At 40.5% G+C, this 18,630-nt stretch overlaps 1 protein-coding gene across 4 annotated transcripts in view; it reads left to right on the top strand.

Moving 5' to 3' along the window:
* The first annotated feature begins 8,628 nt into the window (after positions 1-8,628).
* The window catches only part of GTDC1 (glycosyltransferase like domain containing 1), a 364,500-nt gene continuing 354,498 nt past the window's right edge, over positions 8,629-18,630 (top strand). For 3 of the 4 annotated variants that reach the window (XM_084799646.1, XM_084799643.1, XM_084799644.1), the window contains exon 1: positions 8,629-8,763. The gene's annotated coding sequence lies outside the window, so the exon portion shown is untranslated. The remainder of the gene's footprint in view (positions 8,764-18,630) is intronic. The other variant, XM_084799645.1, reaches the window with a different exon arrangement.

Raw genomic sequence — 18,630 nt, 5'->3', positions numbered from 1 at the left:
CTGGGGCCCCTCTTGCCCCCCCCCCCCATGAGGGAGGAGTCCTTCACTAATTCTTTAAGTGGGAAAGGTATGGTGATGTAAACCATATCCTACACTAAAACAAACAAAATCTTTTTTTCCCCCTAGTACATAATGTAATTTTTTAAATTTACTTGTACCGAAGTGATCTGCACAATAAAGGACATATTGCTTGTTCCATTATCTCTTTGTATTCCGTTTAAAGTCCCGAGCTGGGTGTGGTGGTGCATAGCTTTAATCCCAGCACTGGTGAGGCCTAGGCAGGCACATTCTGAGTTCGAGGCCAGCCTGGTCTACAAAGTGAGCCTAAGACAGCCAAAGCTCCTACCCAGAGAAACCCTGTCTCAAAAACAAAACAAAAACAAAACCCTAAAGTCTCATGCTGCAAACAGGTTTGTTTGTTTTTGTGTTGCTGTTGTTGTTGTTTGTTTGTTTTTTTCCAAGACAATGTTTCTCCATGTAGCCTTGGCTGCCCTGGACTTGGTTTATAGATCAGGCTGGCCTTGAACTCACAGAGATATGTCTGCCTCTGCCTCCCTGAGCACTGGGATTACAGGCATGCACCATGACTCCTGGCTGCGAACTTTTTACTTGTGTATTTCACCAAGTGTGCAAGTGCATAATTTTAATCCCAATTCTCACCTCCTAAGGAGTTGGCTGTTGGGTGTCTGTAAATTGGAAGTCAATCTGGTCTATGTAGCCAGTTCCAGGCCAGCTGTGGCTACAAAGTGAGATCTTGTCTGAAAGAAGAAAAAAGAAATCACAAATTGTTTCCATTGTGAGAGAGAATAGAACAAAATCAAGTAAAAAATTTTTTTGAGTATACAATGCTATGTAGCTAATGCTACTTGACTGTTCAGCTCTTAAACATTTAAAGAGTTAATTCTCATTTATAAGAAGTTTCTTGAGGGTCTGGTTGCTCTCTGGGATACCTCCTAGAGATCTAGAATTGTTTCCTTAGAGAATTGGGCTTCTAGAACTAGAAGGGCATGGTAGAAAAGTGTTCTTACAAACCTAGAAGCAGCAATTAAGTTTCTCTGAAGCCCATTTCTAGGTACTAGTTATATGGTTTCAGTCTAGCCACATGAGAAGGTTGAAAAAAGAAAAGAAAAAGAAAAAGAAAGCTGCGTTATGTTTGATAGACACTACTTTCCCTGTCACAACTGCTTGTTGCCTGTAAGACCTGTGCTAAGAATGACATGAAAAGGGGAACAGAAAACTTGTGGAAGTCAGAGGTTGGGGAAGACTGAACCAAAACAGTGTCTTTTAGACATGACAGGACTGTCATGGTTATGAACTCACAGTAGTTGCTCTGCCTGAATAAGACCTGCACAAGATCAAGCCAGTCACCTTCCCAGACAGGGAAAGGGCACATGAGCCCCACTCCTAGTTGAGTATTTACTGACTGGTAATGGCTATTTCGGAAGGGAGAAGCAGTTTTCCTTATGGTTGTAATCCATGTTAGGTTGACCTAATTCCATTGGCTAGCTCCACACTGTGTATATATGGGCAGCCCTAAGTGTATTCGGTAGCTTATTTAAAAAAAGATGAAATAAAGTTTGAAGAGAAATAAGAGGATCCAAGAGGATTTAGAGGAAGTGAGTGGAGATGAATATAGTTGAAATTCATTGTGTAAAGGTATGAGATTCTCAAAGAGTACATTAAAAAATTAAGTAAATAAATAAAAGTCAGTTTTCTTTAAAGGAATGGGTGCTTTATTCAGAATGTGCACGTTGTATAATACACATAGAATAAAATCCTACATTGAAGTACAAGCAAAAATTCTGTTTGGGTTACTGGAATATAAATGAAAAGAGGCTAAAATTGGAAAACAAATCAGGGGTTTCTGAGGCTATCTTGCTGATGGTCACAAAGGAAAGTCAGCATTTATTTTAGGATATCTTTTATCTATTCTTTGTCAATTTCATATTTCTTCTTGTCAATTTTATACATGTTTACAGTATGCAGTGTATCTTGATAATACCCAGCCCAACTCTCCCTCCTCTCTACCATCCCTCCTAATATCCCTAACACCTTTATGTCTTCTCCTTTTCATGTGTACAGGGAAGACTGACTAGTGCTGCCTGATGGAATGAAGAGATCTTGTCCAGGCTTAGTGTAGCTAACAAGTGCTACAGTCAGTTCACAAGTACATCAGCCATGCCATGTCCAGAGGTTCCTCTCAGCACTCTTCTTCATTTACCAGCTTTTCCATTCGTCCTACCTCCTTTCCTGGGATGCTCCCCAAGCCTTGGGGATGTTGATATAGATGTTCCATTGAAGACCGAGCACTCAATAGTTACTTATTCTTAGCAATTTGGCCAATTATGAGTTTCTGTATATAACTGTGACTACTATAGAAAGAAGTTTCTTTGGCTAAGACTGAGAACAACACTGACCTGTGTATACAAACATAAGTATTTATAATATTTAAAAGGGAATTTGACAACATATCTATTTAGCACAACAGTAGTAGGTTTCTGCCTAGGGATTATGAGCAAGTTTATAGTATCAGGCATGAAGTATCTCGTGGAACAGGCCTCAAATCGAATCAGAGAGCAGTTCCTTACTCCCATTACCTTCACGCCACTATTATAGTAGTTTATACACTTTTATACACCTCTTGCCTGGCGGGTTGGATTTGTAACACTTAGGGTTAACTGGTAGATAATGCCTTTCTCCTGTAGTAGCCTGCACAGCACCTTCTTGCCCCATGAAAGCAAGCCAAAAGAGAAGGCATTTTCAGGTCTGTTGCAACCTGATTCCTCTATGCCCTGTTACTGAAATATGTTGTATTCCCAGCAATAGAGTGTTACCAACTAGTCATGGTGGGTAACCAAAAGCATGGTCAATAGCCTATGTTGTTTTGGGGTGTCTGGTTCCTTCCTATACAATAGCTCACAGGAAGGTACTTATTGCTTAGTGCTGAAGTTTTCTTTTGCTAACTCATGTCTTCTGTGGGAAGCACACTGCGTACCCATGTGGGGCACCTGTGTTCAAATTCCTTATTTTAAATTATCTTACAAAGTACTGGGTTTCCATACATACATTTTGGTAAAAGTCAGCATCTTTTTTTAGTTTCCTTTTCTAATCTATAAGCAAGTGTATTCTGTCCCATGGTACTGGAAAGTTGAACAAATATCCTGCTATTGCTCTGTAGGCACGGATAAAATTCTGCAAAAGCTGCTATGTGTTAGACAAAGTCCTTTTTCCAAACTACTTATTTTTCAGCTCAAAAATTTCTTCTTCTTTTGCCAATTGTTCTTATACTTAAAGGAAAAGTAATAATTAAAAATGTCATGTTTACTTGTTAAAGCCTTTAAAGAGTTTCTGCCTTTCCCTTCTTTTTAGATTATTAACAAAGTATTATGCTCATTAGTAGTTATTCCTTAGAGAGAAAACAGTCAGAAGAAAAGAACTTGATGATAATATGGGTAATTTTAGGTTGTATGCATGCACAAAAACGTGAAAATCAGGTTGTGGTGTGTGTTCTTATTTTAGGCTTGCCCTTGTTAACATCTTCTGAACAAACAGGTGCATATACTTCCCCAAGCTGTCACTGTTGTTTATTTAGCCTGTGTGCTTCTGCATCTACTGATGGATGATACTCAAGCAGCTTGAAGTTTGACTTTCAGAAACCAGAGTCTTGAAGTTTTAATGAGTTTCTCAAAGCGTGGCCCAAAGATTTTTATTAAAATAGAGACTGTCTCTCAAAGATACCATAAGAGTATCACATTTGCACGTTAATTCTAGGAAAAATGATTATGAGCAATGGCTCTCAGCTTTCAGATAGTGCTTTTCATGTTCAGAATGCTTGAAAAACATTAATTAAATCACCAGCAAATTAGATCAATATGTTCCCTGTATGTGCATAGCTGTACCGTCTATGTACACAGTCTTCTAAATCACATCACAGCAGATCAAACATTTCCCCCATCTGAACTGGGTGCCTGACACTGATTCCAAGCAACAGATAATTACTGGGAAGGCTAGTCATGAGGTGAGATTATGTAAGCTTTCTTTGTTTTTAAGGAAAAACAGGAAATTTATCCTTGATAAAAGGTACAGGATGAAGCAGAGTGTGAAATGCTTCTAACTCTAGGCCAGAAGGTAACAATGCTAAACCATGTTCCCCTATATTGCAATGTGGAAGAGCTAAATTCCAATTAAAGATATTTTACCAACAAAGACTATATTTTATGCTTCCTAGGCTACTGGTATTTTTGGTCTCTCTCAGCACCAATAACAAGAAGATTTCTAAGACTAAATATGGTGTTAATTTCAGCAATATAGTGATTGTTTATTAGTGCTAGGAATCTGTGGTCACTACTGACTCGAGGAGCTCTTCGGCCAGCAAACTAAACATAGTAAATTTCATGATTATTTTTAGAATAATTTTCACATATTTTTCCTTCAATGAATTTAATGCAGCTTTCCAAATCACCGCAAGAGATTAGGTGCTCCCAGCAGACCCCCAAATGAGGTATATTCCAAGTAAAAAAGGGGTGATAATAGCATTCCATCTTTCAATAACACCTAACAAATTAACATACTCTACTCACCAACATAATACAATTAGGAGAAGGCATGCACATACATGTATGGACACAAATTTGGCCAAAGTCTGGCTTGCTTATCCTTGGAAGCTCAAGGCTACATCACTTCAAATCGATGGCTTCAGGTTTCTCCCTCTACTTTGTCTGCCAAATTTTCTAATCTATTTCCAGGGAAGAAAACTACTCCTTAATTGTCTTGCAGTGTGCTAAACAAAAGAGCATCTGGTTTGGCTGAGCTGTCTTCTTCCAGATGGCAAAAGTACCACTTGAAGTCATGGTAGCTGTTCCTGCACGCATCACAGGATGCTTTTGTTTCGTCTTTGTACAAAACCTCTGCCTCTGCACCCTAGTCTGAGATTTCTCTTATTCACTAGTGAAAACCTAGAGTTCAGTGAGAATGTGTGCTGTGTCCAAGGTCATCCTCACTGCCTACATGGTTGAGGCATAACAGGTAACGGAGCTGTTAGCTTATTGCCATCTTTCAAGAGAAGAGTGAACTTCCTGGGAGTCCCTTATGGGGGGACTGAGTTTTGATCCATAATAGTAAATCAGATACAATTTGAAGATCTTTCTTCTTCCTTTAATATGGAGACAAATGGATACAGATAGGAAAACGTTAATGTATCTAAAATGCAATAGTGTTCCTAAAGATAAATAAAATACATGTATATTTTGAGTGGTGCCGGTTGTTTCAGTTAGCATTCACTGCCTCCATTTCACTTCTGACTCTTCAGAGACACTTCTTTCTGACGTCACACATGACATCTTTGTTGTTAACCAGATTGGCCTTTTCTTAATGCTTATCTCGTCGACCTTTCTGCTGCATGTGATGCTATAGATTTTCTGCAACTAACACCACCTACCCACTATTTAGTCTTGACATTTTTGTCTTCTTTGCTAACCCTGCCAGCAACCTTGTCTACTTCTTATCTCTTGCCTGTTGCCTGTGTTATCACGCAGGCTTGCATCTGCTTTCCCAGGTCCCCGTCTCTCCTTCAAATTCACAATGCCAGAGGGACTAATCTTCCAATGTCCTTACTTTAACCTGACCTCAAAAGCCCTTCTACTCATAAGGCTTTGATATCTCCCTCGCTTCATCCTTCATGCTTTTCTCAGTTTCTTATTCTGGATGTCCTTGGCTTTTCATATAGTCTTCAACACATGAAACATGACTCCTTTTGGGTCTCAGCGAGAGCAGGAACTGTTTATTTTATTGCTTTGAATTTACTTTCTAGAACACCGTGCAAAGTTCACTAGAATTTGTTGAATGCCGACTCTGTAGATCGTATCATTCCCAATCTATTCAGCTACATCTCTCACAATTTCTATATTACTTCATCTTGCTGTGCACAAGGTTGCTCTCCCTGTCCATGGATTATATTTCATACAAACTTAAGTGCATTGACCTTTCTTCTCCAAGTAGATTATAAGCTACTGAAAGGTAGAGGCATTTTTATATTCCTCTTGCCTAGCAACGTTTTATATATATTTAACAACTGCTTATTTTTTAAAATATATTTTCTACTGTAACATGTACTTCACCATAGAGAACATTTACATCAATATGGCTGACAGAAATATAAATAAGTTGACCATTGAAATACCAGGATAAATCCGCAAATAGGGCCTGGGTTAAAGGCTCTTCATCTTCTTCTAATCCTATTTGAGTTTCAGCCTAGGTTTATGGAATGAGAAGATGCTGTGGAGGATCTTACCTGGGAAGATATCTTGCTTCCTTATCCAGCAGTATGTAAGGCTGTTCCTATGAGAGCTGTTAAGGACCTGTGGCCTATGTGGCTCTTACTGACTCTTGCCACAATCCCCAAATCACCTTGGACTTTACTCTTTGTTGTTTACTATGTATGTTCACCAAACCCAAGTCTTTTTTAGTAGCATTATGGCCTTTGGCCTTTTTTCTTTCCTTTTTTTTTTTAACCTCTTTCCCCACTCTCCTTTCTCCCCCGCCCAGTCTGCCCACAATGACACCCTCCTAAACTATGTCTCCCATTGAAATCTAGGCCCTCTACCAATAATTCTCTTATGCATTTCGGCCTGGCTCGCTCTTGTTTCTCAGATTTTTCTGCCTCACTTCCGTGATCTACCCCTCCCTTATTCTTGGTGTGCCCGTTTCCTTCTCAGTGCTTTTGTCCAAGATGTTGCTTAACTTTCTCTCCTCCTATACCCAGCACTCTAACCGGCAGATCTCCCTTCCGTTGTTATGGCCTTTAAGAAGTCTTTTCTTAATTTATGTGTATCATTTTTCCCACTTAACATTTGGAAATTACTGTTGAGTCCTTGATTATTAGTGTTGAATTATCATTTCATGCCTCATATTTTACCTCACCAATAATGTTGTAATTTTCTTGACAATAGAGATTTCATAACTCTTTTAATCAGGCACAGCCTTTGGCACCTCTGAGGATGAATGTGTTTGCTTGGATCACTGCTTCAGAGCCGGGGCCAGAAGTGACTGAGATCATGGGGATGATCTCTGACTGAGAGATGCAGGTTGCACAACAGGAATCCTTGGACATATTAGGGTGAGGTGATGCCTGACAGCAATACCTAAGCCCTAACGCAGAGATCATGTGAACTGAGGCAGAGCTGTGATGTCAGAGAATTCTAATGTTGAGTGGCTGTATATTTGTTGTTCTAAATCCTATGCTGACAAGTATGTGAGACAGGTCCGAGTATGATTCCGACTTTGTTCCAGCTAAGCTGCGAATATTGGTTAGGCAACTTATATTCTCTGGACTTCAGACCTTAATCAGAAAAAAATGAAAAAAAAATAGACTCCAGGTGATCTTAAGGACTAGACGATTCATTTCTAAAATTATGATTCTTCTTCCAGATTGACAAATAAGCTTTGGGGTTTCCCCAGAACTTTATTCTGTGAAACAGGATTTACTAGACTCATTTGCAGTTACGAATTCTCATTTTCAGCTTTCTGCATTCACTCTTTTCGGTTTCCCAATTTGTGTAAAAGTGGACGGACAGATGGTTTATTAGGCCTTTAAAAATGCTTGTGATGCTGTTGTTCAAGTCAACTGTGGTTTTTAAGCGTTGGAGGTCCACAGAGAGTGCAGGCTTTGTTTATAACGGGCTTTGTTTTTACTGTTCAATTTAAGGATAATAACGCTTACTCAGATAACTTTAAGCAATTCGTGGATGTAACTCCAAAGGCCTAACCAGTTTCTGTTTGTTTGGTATGCTTAACGAATTTCTGCACTACAGTCTGTTCCAAGTTGTAGCTTTAAAAATGAAGTTACCCGAGAAGAGCACATACCACCTACCATTGCATGTTTTGCCTTTGCCTGAATCCTGTAATCCACAACGTGATCCCAAATACGAAAGTCATTAATCCTGAATCACAGAAACTTAAGAGACACATACCTCATTTTATAGAGACCTTTAAGAGTTTCTTGGGCTGTTTCTGACTTTTAATTGCCCTGTGACTATTTTTGTGACTGGGACCGCGAGTGTGTGATTAATACTCAAGACGCACCTGAAGTACATGTGTAGCATGTAGTATCGACAACCAAAAAGCTGCCTGCAAATTAAGCAGAGGAAAAAGCCAGCTCATGCTAGCAGAGATCTGCCAGCAGTCCCGAGGGAGGGAAAGCAGGGAGGGCTGCCCAATACACGCAGGAGGGTGTGCACTTGCCTTGCGGGGGGTCCCTGAGGCTTAGGCGCGCACCCCAAAGGCGCGGGAAGGGGACTACAGGTGCGGGCTAGAAACCTGCCTCCGAACGCGCGCCGGGCTGAGCCCACAGACCTGTCAGAAGGAAGGGAAGGCCGCTGCGCGAGCGGAGGCAGCGACGAGAGGTGTGAGAGAGTACGGAAAAGCCGAAGGGGCGGCCGAGGCGCCGGCGTGACTGGAAAGCGTACCGGGGACCCGTGGGCGGCGCGAGCAGGTGCGAGGAGCCGCGCCGCAGCGGAGACTCCGCCCGTACCGCGCGGCCTCTGAGTCAGGGACACCGCGTGGAGCTTGCCGGCCCGGGGGGGCGGAGCCTCACCCCCCAGTGGGCGGGGCGAGGGCGGGACCGGCGCCTGACGCTCCCCCAAGGCCGCTGCGGCCGCCACGGGGAGGGGCTGCGGCCTCGGTGGCGGCCGCGGGGGAGGGGCTCGGCGTCAGCGCGTCGCCAGCTGGGCTGCCGGTGGCCTGGAGGGAGCCGTGGAGGAGGAGGAGGTGAGTCGCCTTGGCTGGGAAGCCGCGCTGGCCGCGGGAGGCGGGGAGCGCGGCCCCTCCCTCCCGGCGCCCGCCTCGCGGGGCCGCGCGGCGCGGAGTTCCCAGTGGGGCGGCGGCCGCGAGGAGCCCGGAGGGGGAGGGCACGGAGGGGGTGGGTTGAGGAGGGCGGAGCCGGGGCCGCGCTTCCCGGGCGCACGCGCGGCCTCCTGCTCTGCGGGGCTGGCGTGTGGTGGCCCCAGGCGACGCTTCCCGGAGCGCGGAGACCGGGGATGGGCCTAGGCCTGGCGGATCCTGGCAGTCCTTTTCGGGCTCTCTCGCCGCGTGGCCCTGGCCTGTGCTTTCCTTCCTAGTCGGGATCCCGGCGTCCCCATCTCTGGCCGCGGTCCCCGACATGTCGCGCGCACCCCCTGCCCCGGCACCCCCTTTCTCCCCCCCCCTCCCCCCATCCCAATTAGAGGACTAGGCTTAGGCCCGCCGTTCCCGCAGCAGCCCAACAATCCGGGCGTTTTTTCGCGAGGAATGGTTCCTGGAGTTGTTAATAAGTCTTTACAACAAAGTGGACAACAGCAAAGTTGCATTAATGCATCAATGTAACCCTTGGTGTCGTGGTAGGCAGCGCCCTTACCCCTACACCCACTGGACAAGTGCACACCTTTAGTCCTCTCTGAAGCTAGTGCCTTGAGGGCCTGTGTTGGGAAGTTCAAAGAGAAGGGTGCACGGTTTTATTTCCCCCTCTTCCACCTGTACCACAGTTTGGAGATGGAAAACTTGAGTTCAAGGTGATCTTTCCACACGCCGAGGATCGCTATCCTCAGCCCTCCTGTGCCCCACCTTGCCTGACTTAGTATTTACCCCTGAAGTTGGCTTTTAAGCTTCTTGTAGTGGTCACGTAAAGGAGCCACTGGGGGAAAATGGGGCAATATGATAACTCAGTAGAACCATTTTAGTAAGCATGATAGGAGTTTCATGTTGGGCCTCACAGTCCCAGGTGAGATACTGAATTTTAATTAGTGCATTTCAGATTTTGACATGGCGTAGATTCTTCTCAGCGGCGCCTGAGAGGACTTATACACTGCTGTCCTTAGGGTCTTGTTCTGTGTTACTGAAACAGTGTGATATTGAGGGTTAGAGGAACACATTTTTGAATCAGGATCCTTCGACAAACTTGAAAACCAATAGTAGGTGATGCCTAAAGCTGATAATACACGTTATAGCACCACACAAATTTACTTTTGTTCTGAAATCATGGTGACATTTGTACCTTATAAATCATAGACTAACAGGGTTTTCTATTTGGGAGTGGTTTCAGTAGTGTAATCCAGCTTCACTGTTTTATGTTTTCAAGAGATTTATAAGGAACTCAATAGAACTACTTGACTTTATTAAACATTTAGCAAGATGAAACCTCCTGATGGACAGACACTCTTGTACCAAAGTTGATCTTGATATGGTCAACTCTCCTCCCCGCTACCCTCCAGCCTGTTGAGCAAAGTAAAATGCTTTCCTGAACTCTGGTCCTTTCTCTTTTGAGTAAGTTATCTTAAAAACTGCCAAGTAGTCACATTTTGTAAACCCCTCATGTGAGAATTATTTCCGATTTTGACACATTAGGTACAAACGATGCAAATTACTTGTCATTAGCAAACTATTCTTAAATCTCTTAGTTGAAGTATTTCTTTCTATTTTAGTTTACAAGTTTGGATTTAGTGATTTTCAGTTTAAGAATTATTCTGATTCTTTTTTTTGAGACAGGATCTTATATAGCCTAGGCTGTGGAATTCACCATATAGCTGAGGCTGGCCTTGAACTCCATAGCCTCATGCCTTTACTTTCCACCATGCCAGGATTCTATTAGTCATATTCTTTACAAAACATTTAAATTTTAATTATAAAAATTACATGTATGTATATGCCTGTGAGTGCAGGTACCTATGGAAACCATGGGCGTCAGATCCCATGGAGCTGGAGTTGTGTGGATGCTGAGAACTGAACTTGGGTGCTCTGTAAAAGGAGTACATGTTTTTAAGGAGAAAAAAATTTTAATTTTTCCTTCGTTCATAAATTACATCCTAACCACATTTTCCCCTCCTGCCTCTCCTCTCAGTTCCCTCCACCTCCATCCTCTCCTCCATTTCTCTTCAGAAAAGGGCAGGTATCCCATGGATGTCAGCCAAACATGGCATATCAAGTTGCAGTAAAACTGGGCACCTCCGCTCATATTAAGGCTGGACAATGCAATCCAGTAGGAGGAAAGGGGTTGCCAAAGCAGGCAAGAGACAGTCAGAGACAGGCCTCCTCTCACTGTTAGGAGTCCCACAAGAAGACCAAGCTACACAACTGTAACATAAATGCAGAGGACCTATATCAGGCCCATGCAGGTTCCCTGGTTGTTGGTTCAAATCTCTGTGAGCCCCTAGGAGCCCAGGTTAGTGGATTTTGTGGGATTTCTCATGGTGTCCTTGTTTGTTTGGTTGTGGGGCTCTGTATCTGCTTCTGTCAGTTGCTGCAGTTGCTGGATGCAGCCGCTATGATGACACTTGGGCTGGGCACCCATCTGTGAGTATAGCAGTGTATCATTAGGAACCATTGCATTGATTATTTTATTTGCCAATTGTGTTCAGTTCTATCATGGGTCTCTGGGCTATCCAGGCTCTGGATCCTGGCCCTCCAGGTTGTGTGTGTGTGTGTGTGTGTGTGTGTGTGTGTGTGTGTGTATGTCTCCCTCTCTTATTTTGGCCCTACTCATAATTTCTTCTCCACCTTTAGCTCAGCATGCTTTGTAGACAGGACAAATTGTAGGTCAAAGATTTCATGTTCTTAACAGAAGAGCCAGTTCTCCTGTCTGTGTTTATATTCTTGATTCAGGTAGCCCTATGTCTCTTAGAAGACTGGTATATCAAGAGTTGTAGTATGACTTTGGTGTTCAACAGGAGGAGAAATCTAATGCATAAATTGTAACCTAAGTCACCATCCCCAGTATCACATTAAAAAAAAAAATCCTAAAATGCAGTACCCCTGAGGTCCTTGTTTGAGTGGGACTCAAAGTCCCACAGCACGGTGTTTTGTGTAGACTGACTATATATGTTGCTTGTATGCCTTTTCTTGGTAGGTGGTTTTTGAAAGATGGCCATGTGTTCTTAGTCTGGATGGCTAGTGTCAGGTGCAGTGGATGCTCTGTAAGTGCTTCACTCTTGCTGGTAGATGAGTGCCTCGATGCACCAAATTAGGAGTTTAATACACTTGAAATTACTAATTTTTCCCATTGTGTTGAACCAGTACTGAAAGAGACTACCAAGGTGTATAATATTTTAGAAAAATTGGGTAAAGGAGCATTAGTTTTGTTCTTGAATGTCGCTGAAAATTTTCAGTGTACAGTTATATAAATTTAGTGATAGGATATATCCTTCATTCTAGAGTAATGTGAAATTTCTCCTGGAGCAAAGTCTGATGACCATGAATTCAGCAACCTCTAATCGTTACCATAGGCCATATTTTAAAGTTTTGGTTTCACTTTAATATTCCTCAGCTTGTAGAATACATAAATAACATGACTTGGGAGTTTGGACTATAAACTTGAGAGTTTGCCAAGCTCTTCTAGAATTGCAGATGATTGTAGTGTGCTTCATGTTGGTGGCAACTGCTAAAATACAGTGGCTCTTCTCTTTCTTTTATGCTTATACTTAGGTTTTTCTTTAGTAGTTACATCAGAATAATGTGTTTGTATATTAAAGCAAAACAAAATAGGAAACATTTCAAGATTTCTTTTGCAAAGTACAGTCACTTTTTCCATTAACAAACTGGTAGATTTTGAGCCTAGCAAATGCATAGCCAGCCCGGTTCCATAGACTGATTACGTGTGAAGTTCTATACCGTAACCTTTACAGTGATGCTGTCTTTGTGCTACATTCATTTTTTTTCCCCTACTGAGACTGTAATCAAAAGCAAATTTATAGTAGGTGAGGGTGGTGCTTAATTATATGAAGCAGCCATGTTGCATCTGTCCGTACTGGCTCTTCAGTGTGCCCCAGTCTCCTGGACTATCCACTTTCAGATCAGTCCCTTTTCCACAGAAGGAAAGTATACTCCCCACCCCCTTGCTCCCCCAAATCTCTTTTGCTAGTAGCAGAGTTGTACCTTGATCATCCATTCTTCATAGAGTTATGCTATTGTGCTATATATATCCTTGGCATGTACTCTGTATGCATATGGGAATTTATTTTTAAACACATTTCTCATTAGGAGCCTAAAAAAAAATGACACAAACATCTCACAGTATATGAAAAATGTGTGCATATTTCAGTAAAGTTACGTAGGGATTAGGATATAGAATGAGATAAGAGTTAGTAAGAATATGTAGGTCTCCCGTCCTCCTGGTAGGATTTTAAGCTATTTGAACAAATGATAAAACTTTTGAATATTTGGCTAAAAAAGTAATCAGGGCTTCATTTGTGACCGACTTTCCTTCTTCCCTCCCTCCCTTCCTTTTTTTCTTTTCAGAAATCTTGTGGAACCAGAACATTCTCTTTGCTTATGCACCAGGAACAGGTTGGCCAGGTCTTCCTTTCTCTACTTAGGAAACCAAGGCTTGTTTTTGGTTGCAGATAGTAGAGGTCTTGGCAGAACCAGGGTGCTATGTGTGATACCGTTTTCTAGATTCATTCTCACTGCATTGTCCTTTAGATACTGAAATTGAGTTCTTCGGCTGTTTTCACTTGAAACATTTTTGAGAATCAGCTTTTCATTTGCAGCATGAACTTTACGGCATCCAAGATTTGTCCAGTTATGACTCAGAACCCCTTCCTGGTCTCTACCACCATATTAGTGGAGCCTTGAATTATTTTCATCCATTTTTAATGGTATCTATTTTTTTTACAGCCCTTATAATCTCTCAATTTTGATAAGGCTTTCTTTTGATAAGATGTACATTATACATTTCTGTAGTATGGTCGTTTCCTGTCTTGTAGACTGTGTATACCTTAAGAGTGATACTGGACCTCTCATAGTAAGTTACTAATATTGGTTAAATACACATCCATTCTAATATTAAGTTTTGTATTAGTGTTGAGGTACAGTGTCCACAGAAAATTCATAATACATTTAAGCAGTTTAGACATTTTATTCCAACATTAGTATTTGGAAGTGTCATATTTTAAATTACAAACATCCATATGAAAAACCTTCAGTCACCTTAGAAACATTTACTTAAGGTGCAAAAATTTCACTATGTTGAATAGTAATGCATTGCACATTTCAGTATGTTTTGAGTTTGATGAATATGTATATATTATTTTATATTTCTTACACATAGAAATTTTATGGCACTATAAAGAAGTGAGTTTAATGACCCCATTTTTGTTCATTAGTAATTATATACTAAAGAGCAAATTCTCATTACAAGGCCCTTAAATTACTGCCTATAAAAAGAGGGACCTCTTTGATTTTGTTCTCCATACAATTCTAGTTATTGTATTGAGGGAAGTCATCAAACTCTTTAGTAGTTTAAACCTTTAATTTGGTTTTAGAACAGCAGTCATATATTGAACTCTCAAATTGCCATGACTTTAACAAGTAATGCAAACACTGTATTAAAAAGGTAATGACCATAACTTTTCTTGGAGGGTTTCTTGTACTAATTTTTTAAATAGGACATTTGAACTAAATTTTCCACAAAAGCCAAACTCTCATACGTTTAATGATAGTGGAGTACATGTGTGTGTGCGTAGAAGGGAAAGATGGCCATTTTTGTACTGGTATATTTAAGTGGACAATTTACTAATTATGTTGAGGTAAACACTTTACAACTCTAAAGGAAAACTTCAATTATCTGAATGAAATGAAGTATGTAAAATTGATTCAGATAAGTGGGGGAACTCTTACTGTAAATGATGCATGTTAAGGGATATGACCTCAATCTTCACCACCCCCCTTTATGTTTGTCATTTTCTTTTACATTATTGGATTGTGATTCCTTTTGGTCACAATAGGAATCATTGATGGGTGGATGTAATCTTGTCTGTAAGTTTTTGTCTTTTTAAATTATTTTTTCCCCCAAATCTGGACTGGTGTTCTATAACATGAGTAATTGTTAATCTTGATACTATCCTGCCTTTTGTTTTATTGTTATCTAAGAGCCTTTCATTTTCTCAGCTTTCTTACAAATGTATGTGGACTCTGAGACTATGGTTTGATTGAAATTAAACCACATTCCTCTGTAATCCACAGATGCTTACACTTCTTCAGTGTTGAGTTCCCAGCAAGCAGACAGAACTGGAGAAACCTTGAATGCCTTTCTGTCTCTTAACAGCTATTTTATAGTGTACTCCCTTAAAATAGAAACAAACCTCGGGGCATGACTCCTGACCTTTGTAGGTTTTAACTTGAAATGGAAATTTTACTGATTGATTGGGGTTTAGGAAAATGATTTCTGTAGCAGTTGACTGAGGTTTTCAGTACTCTTGGTTTTAAAAGCCATTGTGTAATCTGTAGATGGCCCCTGTCGCTGTGATGATATTACCTTTTAAGCTGCTGCTTCTTTTTTAGTGTAAACAACTCACATAAATGTGTGCTGACATTCTATAAGTCAATTTATTTCATCCTTTAATATTGCTTATAGATGATCTCTTTTACTTGAAGCACCTGAGAACATATCTATTTTCACGTGTACTTTTTCATGTGTTGATTTTTAAAATGCAAGTTGAGTCATACCGTGATTGACTTGGGTGAGCAATTGGTGAGTCATTGAGACTTTCTTTAATAGATCTGGATGTATGACCAAAGATTTTGGGTTTAAGAGTTAATTCAGACTGATTTTGATTTTTGTACAATATAAGCAATAGGCTTTGGGAAGAAGATAGGTACTTAGCACATATGAACTAACTAACTTCAGTTAGCTTATGTTTGAAATGAAGGTAACATCATGTGGCATTTAAAAAATAATAATCTTTGCTGCATTAATTCATGTTCATATTTAAATAGTATGAGTTAATATCCTATTTAGTTTATATATCATTTTAAATGGAAATTGTCTCTCATTTGAAGATAGAGATACTGAAGTAACTCAAAAACCTTTCCAAATAGAGATCTTGTTAAGTTGACTTTAAAATTACAAAAGCATAACTTATCAGTCTATTTATATACACAGAATATACTGACATGTGGTATAAAAGGCCAGAATATACTGTTTTTATGGTTTAATGTCTGTCTCCCAAAGGGCTTGGTTCTAAAGTGGTTCTATTAGCAGGGACTTTTTGAGGTAGGCCTTAATTTTTCAAAGTATTAAAGGTTACAGGGGGATTCATGAGACCCTGATCTCATAATTTCTGTTTCCTGGTTTGAGATGTATTACTTCCAACTTGTTCTTTCACTGTAATATGCTTCTCTTGCTAGATAATTTCATCTATAGTAAAGATAAGTTAGCAAGACTTAATGTTAGATACACATATGTACTTGTTTATGTCTGAATCTAAGGAATCTTGACAGCTATTATTGTGCCTTTGAGCAGATGACTTACTCTGCCTCTGATGGAGTATCTTCATCTATGGCATAACAGCTAATGAATAGAGATATAAGAGGATTAAATGATAATGTTTGTATATGTAGGTTTAATGCTGATTGCTGTTATTTGTATTGGTTTCAGAACAAATGAGACCATTTTGAGTTAAAATCAACACTGTCAATTGAGATACTTGGTATGATAATTATATAGGTACATTTACTATGGATACTATGGATTTGGAGATGTCACCTTATCATTTTGTACTGGTGTTCCCTATAGCTTTATGTGTTTGCCTAAGATAGTAGTTCTTAAACTGGGTAGTGGTGGTGCACACCTTCAAACCAGCACTCAGGGGCAGAGGCAAACAGATCTCTGAGTTCAAGGCCAGCCTTGTCTACGGAGTGAGTTCTAGGGCAGCTAAGACTACACAGGAAAACTCTGGCTTGGGAACCAAACAAACAAACGAATGAATGATCAACAAAGGTAGTAGTTCTCAGAATATGTTTTACGTACTTGTCTGCAGGTGTCTTTTGCAGGTTTGTGTGTGGGAATCCTTAAAATTAGAACTGTTATCATAGTAATAAAACTTTTTGCTTTTTTGATCTGACATTTGTCCTGTGATTTAAAAACAAGATGAGTAAATTTGTGGACATTTTAATAGAAATTAAATGCTAGTGACACCAAACTGTACTAGTAATTGTATATGTCTCATATGACATGTGTATTAAAAATACTGAAAAGCAACAATGAGTTTTTAAAAGTTTAATGTATTAGTCTTTTAATATTTGCTGAGATAATATTGGAAGGATACAAAAGGCATTTTTGATTTATATCCAGTGTATATTGCTTGAGTTATCAGCAAAGCTAGCCACATTAAAAAATATGAAATACCACTTCTACTTTAAAGAATAAATAGAAAAGAAACTATGGTGGTTTACACTTAGTCCTCTGTCAGTCATTTTCTTAAAAATAAAGAAGAGGATCTGTTACTTTATATATATATATGTGTGTGTATGTGTGTGTGTGTGTGTATAACTTTATTTATACGTTATATCCTGATTGTTATCCCCTCACTCTTATCTTCCTGTTCCCACCTTCTCTCCCTCTTCTGCCTTATTTCCCTTCCCTAGACAGGGGTCCCTGCCACCTCACTTCCTGGCCACAGCTTATCAGGGCTCATCATGATAGCCTGTATCTTCTTCTTCTGTGTGCCTGCAAAGCTGTCCTGCTAAGTGGCAGTGATCAAATTGTCCACACCAGAATGCATATCAGAGGTTTAGTGGCAGTCCCGCATCCCAACTTAGAGAATCAGGAGGATCTGTCACTTTAATGGCAACCATCGCTAAGATTTGTTGCCAAAGATAAAAAGATATCACTCCCAAACACTTTGTGTATTAAAATTACCAATATTTATTGTATTAGAAACTAAGATACTATTTATTAAGTCAACACGAACCTAATAAGATATATAATATTTAAAATAAATTTCACATTTTATGAAAAAAACACTTCAAAATATAAAAGCTTAATAAGAAAATAATAGTTTTAACAGTTTTTCAAATACCATTGTATTTAGCTTATGAGAAGACAAGTGAATTCTCATATCTGCTTTTACATTCAGTCTGCCATGAAAAATGGTTTTGACTGAGCTCTGGGAGGGGCACATAAAACACAGTAAGAAAAATAGCTTATTTGTATAATTATGGGTAATCTTTATGATACTATAATAAAACTTGGCAAATAGGAGTTTCTTTTATATTCACTTTACATCCCAGTCATTGCCCTGTCCCTCCTCTCCTCCCAGTCCTACCCTTCCTCCCCATCCCCCTCTCCTATCTCTCAGTAAAGGGGAGCCCACCCCCACCTACCCAGTTCATCAAGTTGCATCAAGACTGAGTTCATCTTCTTCCCCTGTGGCCTGGCAAGGCAGTCCCATCAGGGCAAAGTGATCAAAAAGCAGGCAACAAAGTTCATGTCAGAGACAAGAACCCCGCTTCCCTTACTGCTGGACCCACATGCAGCCAGAGCTACCCGCCAGCTGTGGAGGACCTAGGTCTAGTCCGTGCATGATCCTTGGTTGGTGCTTCAGACTCCACAGGCCCCTCTGGGCCCTCTGGCTAGTTGGCTCTGTTGGTCTTCTTGTGGAGCTCTTGTCACCTCTAGGTTCTTTTATCCTTCCCCCTACTTTTCCACTAGACTCCCTGTGCTTTGCTCAATGTTCGGCTGTGGGCCTCAGCATCAAAGGCAAGGTTCTTGCCTATTTAAAGGTTTATATTTTTAAGATTGGTGCCACCCAAGTTACTACTTCAAGTTGATATAATAGTAATCTTCATTTCTGACACCATGTGTGCCATTGTGAGTTTTGACATGAG

This window comes from Acomys minous (genome assembly GCF_964271855.1).
Source record: "Acomys minous genome assembly, chromosome: 10".
Taxonomy (NCBI): Eukaryota; Metazoa; Chordata; class Mammalia; order Rodentia; family Muridae; genus Acomys; species Acomys minous.
The sequence above is the reverse complement of the archived record's forward strand: the minus strand, read 5'-3'. Positions and strand labels throughout refer to the sequence as shown.